The sequence below is a fragment of the Cricetulus griseus genome (genome assembly GCF_003668045.3).
Source record: "Cricetulus griseus strain 17A/GY chromosome 1 unlocalized genomic scaffold, alternate assembly CriGri-PICRH-1.0 chr1_0, whole genome shotgun sequence".
Classification (NCBI taxonomy): domain Eukaryota; kingdom Metazoa; phylum Chordata; class Mammalia; order Rodentia; family Cricetidae; genus Cricetulus; species Cricetulus griseus.
In genome coordinates this window covers 113,983,404-114,003,071 of record NW_023276806.1, presented here as the reverse complement: position 1 = coordinate 114,003,071, position 19,668 = coordinate 113,983,404, and positions in this window count along the sequence as shown.

The following is a 19,668-nucleotide window of genomic DNA, read 5'->3' as shown; positions in this document are numbered from 1 at the left end:
CACTTGTGAGGTAAAGACAACAATCTTTTGTTTTCACTACACACACACACACACACACACACACACACACACACACACACACACACACACACACACACTTTCCAGGCCTTCTGGGCACCTAGAAAAGTTAGACTGCCAGTATTTCCAAGTCTGAAGTGGAAGGATACTGTAGACCCCAAAACCTCCCAAGGTGAAGTCGGCAGCATCCACAGGGGCTCCTGGTCCTTAACCTAGTGTTTGTTTATATAGTGATGGTAAACATGCCTCTGAAGAAATTTTTGCTTTCTCCAATAATGGTACAAACCACTCCCACAAGATGCTTAGCCTCCCAGGATGGCCAATGTGCTTGTTATTGTGGTCTGCTTGGTTCTTCCAAGTGGCCAACAGATACTTAGGTCCTCCTGATGCTCGTGCAAACGCGTGGTTCATTTCTCCTTACATCTAATAATGAGTAGCTATTTCACATATGGAACTAGATTTTGTTTAGAAACTTCAGGTGTATCATCATCCTTCTTAGTCTTCTGCTAGTGGGTTTGCATGGGAACCCATCAGGAAAGCGGAAGGATATACACCTCAGTAAGAGAAAAGGAGCTTAGAAAAGAGTGGGCACAACAGAAAAAGAATGTTCTATCAATTCAAACCAAAAAAGAACTAGCTACCAAATTATTTTTTCCAGCCCCAAATTCATTTTTCCTGGGAACATTTTACAAAAAGAAGATTGCTACACACCTTCCCAACTTAAACCCACAGCACTCAGGCTCCACTGTTCATGGGGTACACACCTGATTAGCATAATTTAAAGAAAACTAAGAGAATTTTGTTACTTCTGCCTCAGAAATTACAGTCAGCGGAGAAAGAAACAAAAGAATTGGCTCCTTGTCTCACTTTTGAGGAGCTGGGTAGCAGTTCCTATGCAGGAGTTTGGATGTGAATAAGTTGGAACAAATCCATGGGCCATTTAGGCGATTTACACAAAGTTCTGGCTTCAACACTCCCATTTGGCTTGAATCATGAGCTAAATTTCAATTTCAAGAAAAGTATCATAATATGAAGATTAGCCTGAGAGCTGTAATGATCAGAGTAAATTAGCATACCAAGCTAGGACTTTAGCACCATAATCCCCCCTAGTCTGTGGTTTTACTCTCCAGTTTCAGTTACCTGGGATCAGCCTTGGTCCAAACAATTAAATGGAAAATTCCAGTAGTAAACAGTAAGTTGTAAATTGATGCTCTTCTGAGTGCCATGAAGAAAATCTTGCTCCATCCCACTGTCTGCCTGAGGCTTGAGCCTCCTCTTTGTCCAGTGTATCTGTGCATTTACCATTTGCTCTACAGACACAAGGTATCCCAGCAAAAGATCTGCTGCTGTGCTTTCCCAGTGTTTGTGTTCAAGTAACTCTTATTTTCCTTAATAATGTCTCAGACCACAAGAGTAATGATTGCAGCAATTAGCATGTGTGAAAGAGAATTCACAAAGTGCTTTCCAGGAAAAAAAGCTAAAGTCCTATCATGGCATATAAGGAAAGGTATAACATACTTGTGGTTTGGTATTGTCTGTGTCTTCAGGCACCCACTGGGGGATTTGGAAACATCTCTTATAGGCAAGGAGGTGCTGTTAATGCTGTACACTGAGTAGTTAATCTCTCCCTTGAGATTTGACCAGACCATTCATTTTAATATAGTATTTTTATTAATTCTTTGAGAATTACATGCATGTATGCAAGGTATTTTGAATATATTCATACCCCCACTCCTTCTCCTAACTCCTCCCAGATCCATTCTCACTTCCCTTCCTTTGTCAAACTACCATCGCCCCTTTAATTTTTATAACCAACAAAATCCAATTTGTGCTATTCACATACTTCTAGGTATGGGGCTATCCATAGGAATACGGTTTACCTACTGGAGACCACACCCTCCTCAGAAAACTGGCTCTCCCACCAGCAGAGAACATCTACAGCCTGTAGTTACTCAGCTAGGGATAGCACTCACATGTTATCATCCTCCCCTAATATTGGAACATTATGGCTTAATCTTGTTCAGATCGTGTGCATTCAACATTAGCTTTATGCTCATGTATGCATTGGTCCTGTCTTACCCAGACTGCTTCACCAAGGTCCTCCCCAACCTCTGGCTCTCTCTCATACTCCTCCCCTATCTTCTGAGATTGTCCCTGAGTTTTGATGGTATGGCTGTACCACTCTTGACCTTACTATTGCTTAGCCAGTTATCAATGGGAATGCTCTGTTTTCTTGATGAAAATGGACAGGGAGATCATGGACTAGAGGGTGGCTCTCATATTTGAGCAACAAAACCACTTGGAAAATGTATTAAATGTAGATTTCTGAGCCCTGCCTCGACCAACTCTTAAATTTCTGGTTTAGCAAATCTAGGAGAACATCTTATAATTTGCATTTCTAACAAGCTCTTGGCTAATCATGGTGCCATGATCTAGAGATGATGGCTTAGTACTATACCAGATGAAAGGTCGTTACTGCTGACTATTAGTTTTAACTTACACAAATAACACTAACTCCCAGATTTCTACAGTCTATGTTTTTTCAGTGGATAGTTCCATCATGTTATCACTGGCATCTTCAGCAATAGATGAAGAGTAAACTTGCTGAGAAGCTAGAGAGTGTTCTGGTGGAGCAGAAAAAGGAAACGAACAAGAATTACCAGGGTCACAGCTGTGACATGAGGGTTGAGGGTACAGGTCAGTGGCAGAGGATGTGTTCAACCTGACAGAAGCTGGGGTTCAATCTCCAGAAATAATACATACACACACACACACACACACACACACACACAGAGAGAGAGAGAGAGAGAGAGAGAGAGACAGACAGACAGAGAGAGAGAGAGAGTGAGAGAGAGAGAGAGAGATAACCTGGGCTGCCTAAAACTCTGAAATCTATTAGAGAATTCAACTGCAAAAGGCCATCTCTAAACATTTCTTAGCTCTAAAACACCACACCGAATTGTCAAAATATAGATGGTATTTGGATGTTTGGAGAAGTGTGAGGTAGTCTAGGGACAGTTAATGCATGCCTTGGCAGAGATGATATGAATACCCACACCAGAATTTTGTCGGAGTGAAAAATAAAGAAGCAGCTTCTCTTAGTTTTGGAGGTGACAATTAAGGAAGATGAAAAAAACTTGATATCCACACTATATTTCCTGGGGGACTTTAAAATATACCAGGTCACACCTCAGACTTTAAACAATCCCAAATGGTGCAGCCTGGATAGAAATGATTTTCAATCTCTCAGGCGATTCTCATTGATAGCTGATTGAAAACCCTTGAGACAAAAAAGCAGTCTTGGTCTCATTCAAATATTTAATGTGGATAATTTGTAGGCTCTTTAAATGTCAGAGAAGAAAAACTGAAGCAAAGGAAGCAAATCAAAATAGTCCAATACTTATAAAATAAAATGGTAGGCTAACCCTGTCTGTTTAAAGGCAGACCTCATAGATAAACACACAAAAATCCCGGGTAATTACAAAAGATACACTAAAACTAAAAATACTAAGCATGTTAAACATAATAAAACAGAAAAGTGATGTTCTGAGTGACATATAGGCTAAAAGTGTTCCGTGTGGTCCAGTAAAGGAATTAGGCTAAGAAAGACATTGCTGTTGCAGAGTAAAATGAAATGCCACATTCAAATGATAAACAATATGACCACAATGCCCAAGACTCCTGGTGCATGATCAAGAGATCAAACTCAAGAACTCACAGAATAGAAGAAGGAGCCAAGATAAAAACCACACGTTTACAGAGTCTATACTATACAATTACAGCAGAAATATGATCCATTTAAAGAAAGACATAGACACCCAACCATTAGATGCAGTTAGAAGTGCAAACAGACCATAGGAAGAGCTTTCTGTGATATAGATGATATGTCAAAAATACAAAGCAAAGAAACAGAATTAAAGGTGTTGGGGGAAACACCAAGTCACCTACAAAGACAAACAAAAGCCCAGACACTAAAAAGCGGGAGCCCTGAAAGTAAATAGCTGATAAGCAAGATTGATGTGGCCAACAAAGCTATCATTTAAAATTGATGGAGGGATCCAGCAGATTAAGGACACTCAAATGCCTGCCCAAGGTCTCTTTCCCTGGGTGGGGAAGAAAAAACATGGGCCTGCCCAAAGCCTTGTGGGACAGGATAGTTGGGCACTGTTAAACGATGAGTCAATATATGATAGGGCATGGGAGAGAGAGGGGCAGATGGCTTTGTCCTGTGGAGAGAGGCAGGTATGAAGAGGGGAGGGTTATGAGGAACAGACTGGAATGGGAGGCCTGCTTGCCACCCGGGGCCATGTGACATCTGGGTCTTGGCTTCTGACAAGGGCCATGTCTGGGTCCAGTGGCCCTGCTGCAGCTGTGATCTATGTTGATGTCTGTGGCTCCTATTATCACCAAAGACCTTGAGGACACCCAGGGTCTGGGCCACCACATTGTGCCACATAGGTGCCACTGCAGGGGCCGTCACAATTTAGGGTCTGAGGGAATGCAGATGCTGAGGCCATGAAAATCTGAGTGGCCTGAGCTGCCACCTGGGCCAGGGTGTTGTCCAGACCCCAGTTGCTGCCTAGGGCCATGTCTGGGTCCTTGGCTCTACCACAGCCAAAGCCCGCATCAATGTCAGTGACTCTTGCTACCACTGAAGGCTGTGCAGTTGCTCATGGTCTAGGTCACCATCTGGGGCCATGTTGGAGTCTTTGGGCCATGCTCCTGATGGCCCATTCTAATCTGAGAGGCCTATGCTGCTGCTGCTGCTGCTGGTGGTGGTCATGTCTGGTCCACAGACCTGATACAGCAAGGGTATGTGTTGATGTCCATGGCCCCATGTTATCACAGGGGCCCTTGCAAACCATGTGTTGAGCCATGTGGTGAAATATGAGGGCCATGCTGAGCTGGCCCCACCCCTCACTGACCAAGGGAGAGCAGGTGCCCCCTTAACCAAGAGGTGACCTCGCCCAACCCCCACTGCTCCCACCCTTCATAGCTACTCTCCCCACCACACATACATTTGGGAGAGCTAGCTCCACTCCTCACCTGAGAGGGGTTGTCCCAGTGGCCTGGAATGACCAACTCAGCAGCTAGCCAAGCACACACCCAAGGGCTTTGATTTGGCATTCCCCCAAATCTACCCCCTCTCTGACCTGCTGGAGCACATGAAAGAACTGGTTCTGTGGAACCATAGCTACAGGATCTCCATGATTCTGTAACAGCAGGATATCTGAGAGGAGATATCAGTGAGGGTCCAGGATTGATGATGTACCAGAAGCCAGAAGCCTTGAACCTAACACACTATATAATGGACATTTGCAAGTAAAGCTGTGTGGACAAAAGGGTATACTGTGTGACACACTGCAGCTCCCTGTGCCACTAAGACAAATGAAGTGTCAATAGAGAGGCAGGAAAGATGAAGGGTGAAGTGGTTTTTATTGTTGTTGCTTTGCTTGTTTGTTTGCTTTTGCTTGTTTTTGTTTGCTTGTTCTAATGTGATTATTTGTATTTTTATCTTTTATTCTTATTTTTTAAGTTTTCCTTTGTGGAGGATGGTATAAGGGTAAAAAACAGATATGGAAGGATGGGGAAATTAGTGGGACTGGAGTTCATGATGTGAAATTCCCAAAGAATCAATAAAAACTATGTCTTAAATAAATAAATAAAATCAAGAGAGGAATGAAAGCATTTCAAGATAAGCACAAACTAAGGGAGTTAGTGACCACTTAGCCAACACTGCTAACTCTGCAGAGAGGAACAGGGTACATAGAGGAGCAAGTCTATCTATCTACTTCATTTCCAACTCCCCTCCTTCTAGGGCTCTGAGCCAGGTGAAGTAGTCCAGTTTGTCATCCTGGCTCCTGGCTCCTGGCTCTGTGAGATTGACACAAGAGAATTACTAGAGTTCAAGGTATCAAATGATTTCAAGGCCAGCCTGGCTTAAGAATGAGACCGTATCTCAAAAAACAAAAAGAAAAGGCTACATCTTACCTAGAAATGCTGTGATTCTTTAACTTTGGGAAGTGCAATGGCCATTTTTATGCATGTGTGGACACACCTGCATGCACATCTGTAATGGATCTACCTACTACTCCATTGAAGACAATCCCTAAACCTAAAATTCAGTCATAACATGTATTCAGTAATTCCTTTCTGAAAAGAAAATCAAAAAATAAAGGCAATATGGGTAGGAAAGAAAGATAGCAGTGCTATACATAATAGTAAAAAGCAAAGATTTTACATTTCTCTATTTTGTCAATTTTTATTGTGATTTGTATTTTTAATAAGGGGGAAGGGCAGAGACAGGGAGAATGTCTTTGATTCCTCCTCCTTCCTTCCATATGGGAATCAGGGTGTTTAGGCCAGATCACAGCACCTGCCTGTCATTGTTCGGTTCACTTACTCTTCCCCAAGTCCCTCCACTTACAGCCGCCAAGCAACATTTCCTGTGATCCACAACTCCACGCAGTGCTAATTTCTCTGCCAAGAATGGGATGAAATGCATACTCTCATTTTTTTTCTCATGGAAATATAAACTGGCACATTTCAGTATAGTAATTTACAAATATAATAATCTTAAATACATTCACACATTTTGGACTCAGCTGCCATTCTAGCAACCCTTCCTGTGAAGGAAACAAAATATAGTTTTTTGAGAATGATTCTCATGGCAGTGTTATATGGTAGAGGAGGGCAATGTGGACCAACCTAAGTTTCCAACAATAACATGGTATTTAACTTACAACAAGGCTGCTAAATATAAGTGAGCTCACAAGTCATTCTTGCAAAGACTACAAAAAGACATGCAAAAATGTGTCGTGATGCCCATGCTGAATATTGAGAGCACATACAAACTTTACATATATCCCAAGTTATTTCATTACAAAGGTAAATATTTGTCAAGAACAGAACATCTAGAGGCAAGCAACGTTGCTTTGAGCTTTTATCTTAGGTAGGGGAATGACTGGAGTGTTCTTTGTCTCTTTGTTGGCATGCTTTGTTTTTTGCTGGTCCCTCCAGAAGAACACCTCCAGGTCAGTCTTGTCTTTCGTGACCCACACCTTCAGTAAGATGTCCCCTTCTTGTTCCTTTGAGACACCAAGCTTTCCCCACCCCCACACCTATGCATATTATACTGGTCTTCCAAACTTGTCATCTATCTCTACAAAGGCTTCCCCAGCTCTGCGGCACTTCTGCCACCACCCCGTCCCAGAGCCTCTGTGGATCCTCCTCGAGTGGCATCCTATACCATTTATCAAAGATAGGAGTTACCTCCTTTCATCTTGCAACCTCCCCAGGAGCCTTGTGCTATTGTATCCATTTCACTGGTGAGAGACACAGTGTGAATCAAAGCGATTAGGTAGCTTGTACAAGAGCAAGCTTTCATTACTCTTTAATGATTCCATGTTTTGACATGCTTTGTCTCTCCGCTAAGATTAGAGCCATGCGGTTTTCAAGGATCTTATTTTACTCGATAGGACTTTACTTATCTGGTATTCAAGAATTAATTTATCATAATTGAATTTTCTAAATAATGGTTTGCTTTAATTATCAAACTATATTTTATGTTAACAACTTCTGTTTTAGCAATCCCTGATGTCTTGAAATACTGTGAGCCTAATTAACTGTTTCCCCAATATGTATATTTTATAATCAATTATGGTACCAGACTGTAACATAGTGATGTTCTTGTAAAATACTGGTGAAAAGAGAAATTTGCCTTCCACTAAATGCCAGGCACAGACTCCTAGTATGTTTTACATGAACATTACCAGTAAGACTCTAATCCTTCCTCTCCCCCTTCTGTGGGATGAATAGAGAAGCTCATTTTAACAAGTGCAGCATTATGTCTGCACATCCCAGCTGCATCTGTCTGTGGGTGAAACGAGCTTCATACTGAGAGCACAACTGGACCAACTGGAATCAAATTATAATGAAAATGAGTAATCTAAAGAATGAATGATATAATAAAACTTATTATTTCAAGACTTCTCATATAGGACAGTGTTCAAATCTCTCTTAAACTCTAATTAGAAGATAGATAGATAGATAGATAGATAGATAGATAGATGATAGATAGATAGATAGATAGATAGATGATAGATAGATAGATAGATAGATAGATAGATAGATAGATAGATAGATAGATGATAGTCAGGCAGATGATGGATGATATGTAGATAAGTGATAGATAGATAGATAGATAGATAGATAGATAGATAATTAGATGATAATTCATATATTGATATATGTATGGGTAGATGATACATGTATGCATATATGATAGACAGATAATACATGGAGTGATAAATTGAATGATAAATGACAAATGGATGATAGATAATATTCATGTGATAGGTAGTTACATGGTAAATTGGATGATAGATGATTACTAGACAGACAAATAGATGTTAAATCAATAGAAAATTATATTACCTCAGACACATCCCTGTGTGTTATTGATATTAAATTATATTCATATTTATATATTCTAATTTTGTTATAAAATTAAATTCACAGAGTTATCCAGAACTGCCTTATGGTGGAAATACAAGAAGCCTTGGGAAATATTTGGTGCTATAGTTTGGGGACTTTCTTCTGGGAATTCTGACTTTTGGGGCTGAGAAGAAATCTGAGAATCTAAGTTAATTGATTTTTAGCAACCATTTAAGGGTCTTCCTTGAGAATATGATTAATGTTTATGGGTGCTTCTCCATCATTCTTGCATATACCTGACTCTCCTGTTCCTTCATGGCAGGAGAGTGCATTGGGACTCTGGATAAAATGAGTTTGATACCAAAGACACTTTTGTCTTCCTCTGACAAGTAGTGAGAGCTTCCTAAAAATGGTTTCTAGGAGGTAAAAGAGAACAAACAAATCCTCTGACTTCATGATGTCAATATCCTAACAGGAGAAAAGATACTATGAGCAAGCAGTTAAGGGGATACTCACATGCCTGGGCTCTAGATTCCATCCCCTAACACAACAGAAAGTAAAACTTAAAATAAGTACACAGTAAAGCAGAGAATGATGAATATATGTGAAAACCAAGAGATGAGGGTGACCAACAAGAATACTGTTATTTAATAAAAAAAAAATACAGTGTGCCAGAGATGCCTCTATAATAGACAACAATTAAGCAAAGACCCAAGGCCAGGAAAATCCACAGGACCATGCATCGAAATGGTAAAGTTCATTCCCTGCTGAGGGGAAGCGGCCAGAGGTCAGAGGGGAGTTGGAAACTGCTAACGGGTTTTGAGTACTGAAGTAACCTGATGTGACAATTGTTCTCAAAAGGGTATTCTGGCTGTCGTGGGAGAACAGACTACAGCGAAAGGCTACGGGTGTCCTTCAGGTGAGAAATGGCTGGGACTTACATCAGTTGTTTGGGGGCAAAGGTTCACAGGCTTGTTGCGATGTTTTTCACTCACATATAAATCAGATTATAATAATTGTATCTCAGGTTTCTGTAGATGCTGTATTCCATTGTCTTCTGGCTTTCATGTTTCAAAGGGAAAGCACAAGGCCACTCTTTATATAACTTGTTCTTCTATTTGGAAACTTGAAGGACTTCCCTGCTTATCCTTGAACTGAGGTTTCCAGCCAAGTAGATGAGGGCAGTATTAAGTCAGGTCAAAAAGAGAAAAACAGTTGAGTTATCAAATCTAGGTCAGAAAAACACAAAATGGGGGGACAAGAAAACGATTGCAAGCCTTGGGCCTGAGCAGACAATCCAAAATGGATAAAGGGCAGAAAGTCAACTTTCAAAGAAAGTTCCTGGGGATGTTTTACCTGGCCACAGAGTACCCACTTCACCCAACTGTAGAGCAGCTGCTTCCCTGCAGGCTCAACTCAAACCACTTACCTTTAGATCCCAGGCTCCAGACTATGCTAACAGCTATTGCCACCTATGCTCCCACCGTCACTCTACACACACACACACACACACACACACACACACACACACACACACACACACACACACCACACGCCACACACCTCATACCCACGCATATACTTGGTGGTATCTTCATTGACCTCCCCCATGTTGACATTTTAAATTCTGTATATATACTTTCATCTCTATTCATAAACATCTGTTCTAGATACTTAGTCCTTAGATAGATCTAAGCATCTATTCACATATATCTGTGGCCCTGAAAGAACTCGGATATATTTATTCCAATGTATAAGTAGAAATTCTGCTTTATTTAGATGCATTTCTTGATGTTTTTAAATTTCGTATTTGGCTAAAAGCTGAGTTCATTTGTATCTATAAAAAGTTGGTCTCATTTGAGATGTAGGCAGAGAGCTTGGAGAAAGTATTTATTCCTTATACAGTTTCTTGTGTGCTGTGGAAGAGGACGATCAGGAAAGCCGTGCTGAACACAGGGTAAGTAGCATAAATAAAGTAAGTGGTGTTACTGACCACACAGGGTGAGCTAGAGAACAGACTTTGGAGAGATGTCAAGAAATGAGCAGGGGGCTGGGAATGTAGCTCAGCTGTACAGTGCTTACCTAGCATGAACAAAGCCCCAGTGCCACATAAACCAGGCATGGTGGCATCGGCCTGTAATTCCAGGACATTGTGGGTGGAACTAGAAGGATCAGAAACTCAAGATTATGCTCAGCAAGTTCAAGACCAGCCTTGGCTATATAAGACCCTGTATCTTGATCAAAGAAAGGAGCCAGTGTCTCAGAGAAAACTACAGTAGGGATATACCACCTACAGGACAGTGGGAAAATAACATTGTCATTATTACTATATTATTATTATTATTATTATTATTATTATTATTATTATTATTATTATTTTGGTTTTTCCTGCTTTGTCTCCTCAGCTCTTAGGACTTGTCTTACTTCCCAGTCTGGTTGTTCATACCACTGTCTTTTCTTTTTGTTCATTCCCTGAACATCATCACCTGAGTTTCTGTATCTTCAGATGGAGAGATGCTTCGGGGCATGCAGTGTGAAACCTCGAAGAGGCAGGTGGATGCATATGCAGTTTTGGCCAAAGCTAGGTGATCAAGCCACACTGGCAGGAATGTGAGGACCTAGAGAATTGGGAGAGATGCCTAGGCAGTGGACAGAATTCAGAGATGAACAAAATCCAGAGAACTACTGGAAGACCAGATGGGAAGGGAAGACCCAACTGCTTCCCAAATCAAAGGAAAACAGGAGAGATAAAAATACCTGGAGGCAGGGACAAGGAGCAGGATGAAGAGAATGGGGACCTGTGAACTGGTTTCCTAGGAGATTTTCCTAAAGAGGGGCCAAGCAGAGTGGAGGGGTGGGAAGAGAAATGCCCTTTGTGTCTTTCCACTGTGGCTGATGAGCAAGTTGCAAAGGAAAGTCCCAAAGAAAGCCACCATGTTTGACTTTCAAGTGACCTTCAATGGCTGTATTTGTTGTGAGGAATCCAGGTGAAGTCAAACATTCCTTGTGGAAATTTTCTAATGGCAAAAGGGTATTTGGGGGACACCTTCTGGTGTGGTATTGTCACCTTGTGTGAAACTTCCTCTCCCTCATTTCATTCTTCATGAGGTTGGACTTGGGATAAAAGAGCAGAATGGGTCAGAAGGTCCTGTTCCAAGTAATTAGAGAGTTTTCTTTCTATCTAAATGTGCCTTGTTAAAGTATATCAGTGTCAGCCAGGTTAATTGGAGTTTTAATACATAATTGATGTTAATTTATGGTCCTTTTTGTTCCAGGATGCTACTGCAGACCTTAAAGTCAGGATACAGTTTTCTTGTTATTAATTATATACTGAAAGCCAATATCCCCTTTGAGAAGACACCCATGTCATCTGTAGCTTATTTGAGATCCAGCATGTCAACCATGGGCCACTGTTACTGTGAGAGCTCTCCCTAAACTCCACACTACCTCATAATGGAATCATGAACCAAGGGCCATGCATATCCTGTATTAAAATGTTGAACATAAAAGTTTGAAATGAATGGTGATCCTACAAATTCACTCTGTTCCACAGCACTGTAACAACACGGAAATCAGTTAGAAGCAAAAGTATTTCTAAAACACAAAACCAGTAACACTGTGTGATCAGAGGCTGCTTGGAAACAGACTTCGAGAAGGCTTTAAGGCATGCATTTTCTTGTAGATTTCCATTGAACTTCTAACTCTTGGAAATAGAGGGCAAAAATTGCTGTGTCCGAAATCAAGTTAAGGATTCTGTGTTCCAGTTTGTTTTCTTCCACTGTTAAACTAATGCTGAACTCTGTGCAAAAGTCCAGGTTCATGAGAGGTTTCCAAAGCACATAATATGTTGTCCAGAGTGGTCTAACCAAATCTCACAAAGGAAACTGGTCAAAGACCTAACACAAAAAAAGAAACTCCTTTGAAGGACAGCGGTTCATTGAGATTTGCTGGTGGCTCAAAGGCTTACACTGCCAACTTTGCCTAACGACTTTCATTTTGAAAGAATGACTAACCAATGACTTTATATTAGTGTAATATGCTGGGCTTTTTCTAATGTGTTCCTTTCTTGTTCAACTTCACCACAATGTGATCAGATATGACATCATGTGCTAAACGGCAGGGTTGTTGCAATGGAACAGGACACAATTTAATGTGTCAGGTTTCTTTGGAACCTTTCTTGGGATCCGATATCAGCCAAAAGGAGGTCATTTTAACTATCAAATGATTAATTAATTAGATAGTGAACGGTCAGAGGTGGATGTCTGAGTTCACAACAGTGCTTCTGGGCACACCGATGCTTTTCCATGGAGGAAAACGTAACTCTCAAATGCATCTGATAAATGACAAGAAATGAAAGTGTAAGGACTTGTGTGAAACTTCATTCCTTTAACATCCATGAACAGACACTGTATACACCACTGGGTGTTGCATTGCATGGAACATTTCAGAGGTGGAGAATCTTTCCTGCTCTCAAAGAACTAATACTCAAGTGGGAAATACAAAGCATTCCTAGAAACAACCTGGACATTCAGAAAATTACTAGTAATAGATTTTCAAGCTAACAGCCAAGAAACAATTTGAAGGCAATGAATTAAAAAATATGAACTCTCTCCAGGACTTTCCTACTATTGGCTTTTTAGGGACATTTGCCACACTCTAGGTTCAAGAGTGATCCAGGACAATGCATTTTTTTTTTTTAGAAATGGAATGGAATCCAGAATCAAACACCAAAGTATGTTACAAACCAAAGCATTATAATCCTATTTGAAGCTTTCATAAACTGGTATGTATATGTTTCTGTATGTGTCTGTGTATGTATATATGTATATATATGCATATATGTGTGTATGTGTGTATATAAGTGTCATGTGTGTGTGTGTGTGTGTATGTGTGTGTACATGTATGTAGATGCCAGAGGTGATCCTTGAGTGTCATTTCTCAAAAATGCCATCCACCTTATTTTGAGGGACAGGATCCTCGATGTGCCCTAGCTGGCTAATCAGTAAGACCAAGAACACTTTCTGCATTTTCCCAGAGCTGGTATTACAAGTGCACACCACCAACTAGCTTCTTTTCTGTGGGTTCTTGGACCCTAACACAGGTTCTCATGTTTGCACAACCAGCACCTTACCAAGGGAGTTATCTACCCAGCCCATAAATAAGGGTTTCAAAGGGAATGTTTACTTTTTATTTTTCTACTAAAAGCAGAGACCTGATACAATTTCATAGAGGAACTGGAAACCCCTAACCCTCACCTAAGAGGCTGCCAACATTATATGATGCTTTATACATATTTAGAAGAGGTCTTGACAATCAATAGCCATTAGTGTGTTACATAGAATCATTGTTAAATGTGTTTACTTATCTACTTGCACGAGAGTGTTCTAGGCATTATAAAGCAAAAGAAAAATGCAGCTAATATTCAAACATCCAGTATGTAAACTACTGTAAATAAATGAAACAATTTTCATTTGATTTCCCCTCCCCTGACATTTGTAATTAGCCCCACCCACCTTTCTGTGCATCTGTCTCTTCCACTGCAAAATGAGGAATTACTTCACATACACATTGGCAACATCTCAAAAGCATTTGTGCAACTTATCAACTAGAGCATGCCAAGTCAAAGACTTGCAGAATACTCACAGTGGATTTTTTGTTTTGTTTTGTTTTATTGAGACAGGGTTCCTCTGTGTAGCTTTGGAGCCTATCCTGGCACTTGCTCTGGAGATCAGGCTGGCCTCGAACTCATGGAGATTCGCCTGCCTCTGCCTCCTGAGTGCTGGGATTAAAGACATGTGCCACCAACGCCTGGCCTCACAGTGGATTTTTAGATAAGAAAAATGCTATAGTGAACTTAATCATTTAGTCAAAACACAGGTATTCATTTCAAGCATTTAGTCAAGCACAGGTTTTCATTTCATTATGAGTGATGCTGTTAAGATGCCCCCTTTAAGATAAGTACCTATGTGATGCTATTAAGTACTCCCTATAGGGTAAGTACCTATGTGATGCTATTAAGTACTCCCTTTAGGGTAAGTACCTATTTGATGTTATTAAGTACTCCCTTTAGGGTAAGTACTTACATGATGCTGTTAAGTACTCCCTTTAGGAAGATTTTCAAAACAGGATCAATCTTGACCCTTGCCTCTCCCTCACCTCTACTGCAGATCCACCTGCATCTTCTGTATTTCTGTGTGCTGAGATAAACTGGAGTCTACATTTTCTCCATGTGTAGCAACACCCCTGTCTGGATCCTCAGCATCTCCCCTGAACTCAGCAGTGGCTCAGTCCCCTCAGTCCCTCACACTGACACAAGAGCACTGTTGTGCTCAGCATGCCTCGGTTCATGTCTCTAAGCTCCTCACCCTTAATGCATATACTTCCTTTTTCTATTTCCCCAAGAAACGAGAAAAAAATTTTTTTTGGTTTTTTGAGACAGGGTTCCTCTGTGTAGCTTTGGAGCCTATCCTGGCACTCGCTCTGTAGACCAAGCTGGCCTTGAACTCACAGAGATCCGCCTGCCTCTTCCTCCCAAGTGCTGGGATTAAAGGCGTGCAGCACCAATGCCCAGCTCAAGAAACGGGAAAATTAAATAGAACCTCCACAAAGATCTATCACCCATATAGACTGCCCCCTACTGTGTCCTCAGTTACAGCCACCTACTGTGTGCTCGTGTACCCATTCTGCTCTTGTTTCTGTAATGCTAAAATGAATGACTTGCACACCAGTAAACTCCATCTAAACTCAATGCGGTGTTCTCGACCCCATTCCTTCTTGCCTACTGGAATACTCCAGTAATGCATCCTTAGCATCTCCAGTTTCCCTCTTCTCTTGCTTATTCCCATCCATTTCCACATTGGACAACGACAATCCTCCTTGAATCTCACTTATCTGTGTTAATTGTGTTAACAGTCTCCTCAGAGTCTGAAACCTTCCATCCTCCAGGGAAGTTCCTTCAGTGGGAAGGCAAACAATTCAAAATAGCTCCAGGAAGTTCCTGGAACTGAACAAATTCACCAAGCTCCATCCTCCCAGAGTAAACAAGCCAAGCTGCAAAGAAGGCTCCAACACCAGACCATCTGCCTGGAAGAAGCAGAAACCAGCCAAGCTGCCTGAAGAGATGTAGACCAACTGAGGTGCCCAAGGACGCTCTCCAACCCTGCAGGCTGTGCAATGTGCCACAGGTTCCCAGCTTTTATGAGCTGTCACTCATGTTGGGGTGGACTTTGGTGATGCAGCTGAGTTATTTCTGCTCCTACAAGTAACCCTTCACCCATATTCCTTTAAGTAACCCTCAGAAAACTCATAGGATCACCAAGTAGGACTTTGATAGTATCTGTACTTTGATCTAAGGTGGGGTTTCTATCTGGGGGGTGAATAGGTGTGTGTGTGTGTGTGTGTGTGTGTGTGTGTGTGTGTGTGTGAGAGAGAGAGAGAGAGAGAGAGAGAGAGAGAGAGAGAGAGAGAGAGAGAGAGTTGACCTCCTCAGTTCCATGTGTGCAACACTCCCAAACAACTCCACATGCATGTCTGAGCATCTTGAGTGGCATGTCCACCTGAGCACTCAATCTTCCTCTAAGCCTGGTCTTGTGCTATATTCCCCACCTCAGTGCATGGGAAAACCAGCTTCCCAGACTGCTCAGGTCAGGAACCTGGGCTCCTCTATTTTTCTTATGGAGAAATCCCAACTTTCCCAGGCACTTGCCTTGGGATCATTTTCTACCAACTGTACTGCAACACACCATTCTATATTACCATCCCCATCTTCTAAATTATAGCATACACAAAATAAGAATGCTGTTTCGGGGCAACAACAGGCCATACATACAACAGCCCCATAAGATCATTTCACCCAGTGCTGCAGCTGCCTTTGTTTGTATGTTCTGTGATGTTCACTTACATAGCAGGAAGTCCCAGAACCCACACCCATTATTAAATGCCATATGAATGTATTGTAGTAGCCTTCCCATAGCCCACTGACCACATCCACCCTGTCTCCCTTTAATCTGTTCTTGGCCCAGCAGCCAGAGCAATCCTCTCACCCACAAAAGAGATGACATCTCTCTTCAGCTCCAAGGCTGTCTCCGTACAGTGACTACCTTGGTGTTTACAGTGCTGTAAAATTCCTTACCTGACCTACTCACCTCACACTTCCAACTGAGCATTGCATGCCAGCCTTTACAGTCTCTGCCTGCTTCCTGAGCAGGCTAAAAGCACTTCCATTTCAAGACATTGGCACTTACTCTTCCCACTGGAAGGAAGATTACTGCTAGGAATGCTCAGGGCTCCTTTTACACCTTCTCAGGTCTTTATACAAATCCATCTCCTTGCCTCAGTGATTACTAAAGTACCTCCCAAAGCACCCTGACTTCTTGCCCTGCCTTATTTTACTTTATAATGAGCATCTAACATTTCTTTTATTAGCTTCACAAAACAAGGAGAGTGTTGTCTCCTTTGTTCATGACTATCTCTTCGTCCTTAGAAGAGTACCTGTGCATTAGCCGATTTCCTGTCACTGTGGCAAAACATCTAATGTCTTAGCTTATTATGAGGAAAGGTCCACTTTTGTTCGCAGCTTTGGAGATATCAGTCTACAGTAATGGGGGACATAGCTGTGAACTTCTGATGAGGCAATTCATCATGGTGGGAGCATGTTTCACACCCATTTCATGAGCCAGGAAGTAACGGGTTAATAGGAGGGGGTCAAGGTGCCACAGTCCTCTTGAGTAGCACACCCTAAATACCCCTTAGCAGGCCCCACTCTATACAGCATCTCTTACTAGCTCTCTCTGGAGGACCAAGCCTTTAAGGTGTAGATGTGTCAGGACATTCATCATCCTAGGCATAGCAGCACTCAAGAATTGTCAGGTGTAAGTTTGGTCCTAAGGCTCAAGTTGTGGTCTGAGAATGAACAATGGGATGGGAGAGCTCTCAGTCTGTGGATTTGAATATGAATACTCACATCTTTCTGCTGGTTAGCTGTGCTGTGAGGAACCAATGCTGCAAACACAGATATTGGACCAGAAACTCAAATTCTATAATTGAGTCTAGGGAAATTATTACAGACATCTTTGTAGAAGGACGCTTATTATAGCCCTCTCTGTGATACAGAAAAAGTTGGACATAATCCTAAATGTCGAACAAAAGGAATCTGGCAGGATAGGCTACAGTACAGTCCATCTATACAATAGAATTTAGTTAGCTAGTCAGAGTCATATTATAGAAGATTATAATGGCATACAATGCTAACATTAGATGCTATATTAAAATCAAATTTCATGGAGATAGAGAAAATTATTCAGAATAGGTTAGCTCTGGTTACTTCTAGTTGATGGGAATACATAAGATTTTATTTCCTTGTGCTTATTTGTATAAGAAAATAAGAAATAAAATGATCATAAAAGGCAGATATTGTAGTAAGAAAATGCCAGGAGTTAATATTTACTCTGCACCAGAATGACAAATGTACTGTGAGTACCACAGCTTTTAGGTTGGGGATTGATCACACTGTAAAAGCAAAGGCTGTGTTCTTAGTCTCCATCAGGTGGGCTGATGAGAGTAAAGGCTCTTCGCGCTTCACCAGGAGCAGAGACACACCATCTCCTGTTAGCTGCTGCCAAACCCCAGTCCCATGTCCCCTTCCCAAGAAATGTCTTCCTCTCTACTTGCAGTCTCCATCCACAATAAGCTAGAAACATATCACAATTGATTGCAAACAACATGGAGGGGTGGGGGAAACTCCCTCAAATATCCCTGGGGCTAGGGTTGATGGATTAGTATGCGCCACAAAAGTGAAGGATTCAGTGTGTCAACTAGAGAAAAGCTGTTTTCTGCATGAGTACCTCACACATGACCAAATAGAAGTGCAAAGAAAAAAGGACCAGTAAGAGGTCGGGTTAGCCATTCCTACTGAAGAAGGAAGGAAAACGCACAAGATAAAGTAACTAGTCTGCTTCCATGTAACTTCAAAGGGCCTCCAGACTTTCAATTAGTGTATTGATATGCAACAATGACTGGTTTCGAAGAGAAAATACTCAGTGTAGCAAGTGTATGTTGAGGAAGTGTCACCTCTTCATTAAGCAGCTATTCTACTGCAAGGAGCTGAAATCACCAGAAGAAAGTTGAGTCAGAATGACAGACGGTGTTTGGAGATAGTGCTTCAAAAAGATTTCATTTAGAAGAGAGCTTTCTGGGCATGGTGGGCACAACTGTAATCCCTCCTAGGGAGGCTGGGGCAGGAGAATCATGACTTGGAAGCTAGCCTGGGATGCATAGGAAGACTGCCTCGCTAAGGGGAGGAGGGGTTAGAGTAGAAAAGCACACGTGTGAGCAAGGAGCAAGCACCCGAGAAGCCACCTCCAAGAGAAGAAGAGAAACCACGAACAGCATCTTGACCTTGAATTTCCAACCCCTAAAACTGTGAAAGCAATATCTGTGACGCAGTCTCTAGGGTTCTGCCATGGCAACTCTGGAGATGTGGCGTTGTGTCCATTCTCCCCGAGGGGTAGACAGTCCCTGGCATGCAGTGATTTGATTCGGGGTTTTTGACCCTTCAGTGGTGGGAAAGTGCACCCACATAGTCACCCTGTTTTCCATGTTCAGGGCAGTAGTCAACAAGTCACAGAAGATGTTCAGATCTTAACAACACCGGCTTTGTGTTCAGCGTTTTCAACCAGCAGCTGTAGGTGTCCTAAGTACAGTGATGAAGTTCCCCAGACAGGGTGTAGTACATGCATTCTCAACTCCCAATATTGTATCTTACAGTGGATTTACTCCCACTGTAAGCCAAGGTGACATCCACAATATTTTACTTTTTATCTAAATAAAAAGGAAAGGGTTTAATACAGTAAAACTATATATAATAAGAACAATAATCAGGTAAGAATTACATTTACAATGTCCAGTCCAATTGCATTTGGCAAATTGGGAAAAATACTCCATTATCCATCCTCTCTTTGTGAGCCAAAAGTTTTGTACTTAATTTATTTTCTATCCTAACTTGTATTACCAACCTAAAACAATCTTCTTAGACCTCAAAACATTTTCTTAGATAAACTATTTAAGCTTTTATGTCTCTCAACTTTATACATGTTATAGCTCTTTTGTGACTTTCTTTTCTGAATTTTGTATCAAGGAAAACTGTTACTGTAACAATCTAATCTTCAACTCTATCAGAGACTCAAGAACGATACAATATTACCTGAGTAAACAGGA